Raw genomic sequence first — 4,790 nt, 5'->3', positions numbered from 1 at the left:
ATTCTCTGGTCTAGAGAATTTTGTTAATTTAGTTAATTTGTTAATTTTGTTAATTAGTTAATTTTGTTAACTAGAAATTCCAAGAGTTCAGTCAAAGCAGGGTGAATCGGCTTTCAGCTACATTGCCCCTCGCTGCTGGATTCAGCTTCCAGAAATGATCAGATGTGCTCCAACATTAGGCACATTCAAATCAAGACTGAAAACACATCTGTTTAGCTGTGCCTTCACTGAATGAGCACTGTGAAACCTACGACAGATCGCACTATTATGTTTTTCTCTTCTTTTTCGTTCTTTTATAACACATTTTATCTGTTTTTATGCTTATTTATTTTTACCATTTTTATTATTTGTTTTTATTTCTCTTATACTTGTTTCTTTTATTTCTGTTTATGTAAAGCACTTAGAATTACCACTGTGTATGAAATGTGCAATATAAATAAACTTGCCTTGCCTTGCCTTGGTCTGATGAGACTAAAATTGAACTCTTTGGAGTGAATGCCAGGCGTTACATTTGAAGAAAACCAGGCACCACTCATTGCCAGGCTAATACCATCCATGGTCTGGTGGTGGCAGCATCATGCTGTGAGGATGTTTTTCAGCAGCAGGAACTGGAAGACTAGTCAGGATAGAAGGAAAGATGAATGCAGCAATGTACAGAGACATCCTGAATGAAAACCTGCTTCAGAGTACTCTTGACCTCAGACTGGGGTGACGATTCATCTTCCAGAAGGACAATGACCCAAAGCACACCGCCAAAATATCAATTGAGTGGCTTCACAACAACTCGGTGAATGTCCTTGAGTGGCCCAGCCAGAGCCCAGATCTTAATCCTATTGAACATCTCTGGAGAAATCTGAAAATGGCTGTACACAGTCACTTTCCATCCAACCTGATAGAGCTTGAGAGGTGCTGCAAGAGGAATGGGCAAAAATTCCCCAAGACAGGTGTGCCAAGCTTGTAGAATCATATTCAAAAAGACTTGAGGCTGTAATTGCTGCCAAAGGTGCATCAACAAAGTATTGAGAAAAGGCTGTAAATACTTATGTACATGTGATTTTTCAGGTTTTTTTATTTTAAATAAATTTGCAACATTTTCAAAAAACCTTTTTTCACATTGTCGTTATGGGGTATTGTGTGTAGAATTATGAGGAAATAAATGAATTGAATCCATTTTGGAATAAGGCTGTTATATTAAAAAACGTGAAGCGCTATGAATACTTTCCGGATGCACTGTAAGTCATGTAAACACCCTAATCATATTATTGTCTTTTTCAGATTAATGCAAATAATTTGATTACTGATGTCCATGTAAATGTAGTCACAATCTATCTCCCCTGCATCTGTGTTTGTGTTGCCTCTGAAAATCAGCATGTGCACATAATGAAACTCCCCTTTTTATGCAAACCCTTCCCTTTTTCAATACTGGACTCACCCACATTCCTGACTTGGTTTCATGGCCCTTTAAATGAACTATAGGGTTTGCACAATGAAACTGAAACACCTGGTTTTAGACCGCAATATAATTCATTAGTATGGTGTAGGGCCTCCTTTTGCAGCCAATACAGTATCAGTGTGTCTTGGGAATGACAGATACAAGTCCTGCACAGTAGCCAGAGGGATTTTGAGCCATTTTTCTTGCTGAATAGTCGCCAGGTCACTACATGATGCTGTTGGAGGAAAACTTTTCCTGACTCACTCCTTCAAAACACTCCAAAGTAGCTCAATAATATTTGGATCTGGTCACTGTGCAGGCCATCGTAGATGTTCCGCTTCACTTTCATGGTTATAAAAAAGTACTCTGTCACCAGTCTAGCTCTGTATATTGGTACATTCTCATCCTGATACATGGCACTGCCTTCAGGATATAATGTGTGAACCATTGGGTGCACATGGTCCTCCAGAATGGTCCAGTAGTCCTAAGCAGTAACGTTTTTGAAAAATAATAGGTTTATCTTTGAGATGCAAAATGTTCCCGCAATTTTAGAATCACTTATTTAGATACTGTAACTTTTTAGTGGTGCAGTGTGAGCATAAGGCGCTCATTGAGAACTTTGGCTATAGCCTTCCATTAGCCTCGATTGTCTGTAATGTCCTCATCAGATCCTTATTAAACAAAGCAGCCTGATGAGTGTGGACCTGCTGAAGGTGGAAGAGACGGCAGTGTGCCTCATTCCCTCACCAGAAAAAAACTGAACGCAGCTGCAGTACGACATAAAGCCGCTCAAACTCAAGTGGAGGATCAAATCTGTTCGTCTCTTCACGCTTCATTTCAGCTCACCAGAGACACCCGGATCACATCACTGAATGAAGACCTGGTCCTCGAGGAGCTATTAATCCAGCGGGATTTCAGGATATGGGCCATTTCTCAAAACAAAACAAGAATAACTAAGATTAGTTCTGCAAATTTAAAAACTGCGGCCTTTAGATATTTTGTTGGCTGTTTTCCACACATATAATGAGCAGCTACATGTAGATGCAGGCCTGAAATATAACACTACAGTTCTGCCAAAAACACAAGCTATTTCTGCTATATGAATATTTCTATTCACACTTCTGCTGCTTTGAGCGGGCTAGAAATTGACTGAAAAGATGTATGCATTCATGTGTGTGTGTTTGCATGTATTTATGGATGTTTACAACAGTTAGCTGTACAGCAGAGGAAATATAGAACAAATATACAAATTAGATCTTAGTACTGTATTTTTTACAGAATGACAATATAGGTAGACAGCAGCATTATTAAATATGAGTTACGGAATAATCTTGCTCTCAAGGTTTTGTGAAATATTGCTTTTTATCACTGTTTTTCTATTTTATTGAGTTTTTTGTATTTTATTTATGTCAAGTGTTTGAATCCACTAATGCAATTATAAATTTTTTAATACAAAGTATAACAAATTATTTTAGTCAGTTTTAGAACATGCAAACTCCACACAGAAACACCAACGGACCCAACAAACATAAAACAAAATTAAAACTAGTTATTACAGTAACAAAGTATAGAAGTATAGAACAAATTGCAAACTTAGAGCTGTAACTTACTGTATTTCTTAAAGCTTGAAAATATAGCTAGTTAGTAGCACTATTAAAAAGCTAGTTGCATAATAATGTTACTTATAATGTGCTACATTGTGTATAGCCGTTGGCAAAAGCGAGTACATGTTTTTGCAGTTTCAGTGTTGGGTTGCCCCCAAAAAGTACAGAAACTCAATGCTGTCAATCAAACAGCAGTTTGACAGCTTTTATACTGACGCAAGTGTTTTTTGAGTGAGCTAATATGTTACATAAACAGCCATAAAAGGTGATCATTATGATGGTCATTCTGATTAACTGTATAATATATGCGATATCCACACGCACAATACATTCATATGATTTTGTATTTGTGAATAGTAATTATTTAATATATACATAATGTATTTACATTTTATTTTGGATCCCACTTATGAGATTATGTTTGGAGGGAATTTAAATATTGTACTTTATTGTTGTATTTTCTAATCATATATATATATATATATATATATATATATATATATATATATATATATATATATATATATATATATATAATTCTAAAAACAAAATGCTAAGTACACTATTTAAAACCTTGATGCGACATGGTGGCTCAGTGGCTTGCACTGTCGCCTCACAGCAAGAAAGTCACTGGTTCGATTCCTCGCTGGGCCAGTTGGCATTTCCGTGTGGAGTTTGCATGTTCTCCCCATGTTTGTATGGGTTTCCTCTGGGTCCTCCGGTTCCCCCCAAAGTTCAAAGACATGCAATATAGGTGAATTGAATAAACTAAATTGGCCATATAGTGCATGTGTGAATGAGTGTGTATGGGTGTTTTCCACTAATGGGTTGCAGCTGGAAGGACTAGCACGTTGAGTCTAAGAGAAGCGCATTACAAATAAAATGTATTATTATTATTATTATTACATCCACTGTGTAAATCATATGCTGGATAAGTTTGTAGTTCATTCCGCTGTGGCAACCCCTGATGAATAAAGGGACTAAGCCGAAGGAAAATGAATGAATGAGGATTAGAATTACTGGCCATAGTGTGTGAATGTGTGATTAAAAGGGAAATAATGGAAGCATTAAAAATGTTCTTTGGAAAAGTAACTCAAAAATTACTTTTAACAGTAACGCATTACTTTTTGGTGTAAGTAATCAATAAAGTAAGTTACATTTCGAATGAATTAAATTGTAAATGTAACTAGCTATGGCAATGCGGTGGTGCAGTGGGTAGCACGTTCGCCTCACAGCAAGAAGGTCGCTGGTTCGAGCCTTGGCTGGGTCAGTTGGCGTTTCTGTGTGGAGTTTGCATGTTCTCCGTGTTCGTGTGGGTTTCCTTCAGGTGCTCCCGTTTCCCCCAAAGACTTGTGGTATAGGTGAATTGGGTAAGCTAAATTGTCTGTAGTGTATGAGTGTGTGCGGATGTTTCCCAGTGATGGGTTGCAGCTGGAAGGGCATCTGCTGCGTAAAACATATGCTGGATGAGTTGGCGGTTCATTCCGCTGTGGCGACCCTGGATTAATAAAGGGACTAAGCCGAAAAAATATGAATGAATGTAACTAGCTACTATTTTTCAGTACCAAGCACAACATTGTGGCGAAAATAATTGATTGAATGAATGAATGAATGAATGAATGATTGCATTGTACATTTATTTGAAATACTTTTTATTTTATTATTTTATGTTTTTATAAGTAATTGAATTCACTCAAAACTCACTGCAGACACTTCTGGTTAAAGACAAAACACATTTAAAACAGTCAATAAAA

Source organism: Danio aesculapii, chromosome 10, assembly GCF_903798145.1.
Source record: "Danio aesculapii chromosome 10, fDanAes4.1, whole genome shotgun sequence".
NCBI classification, from domain to species: domain Eukaryota; kingdom Metazoa; phylum Chordata; class Actinopteri; order Cypriniformes; family Danionidae; genus Danio; species Danio aesculapii.
This window is presented reverse-complemented; position numbering follows the sequence as displayed.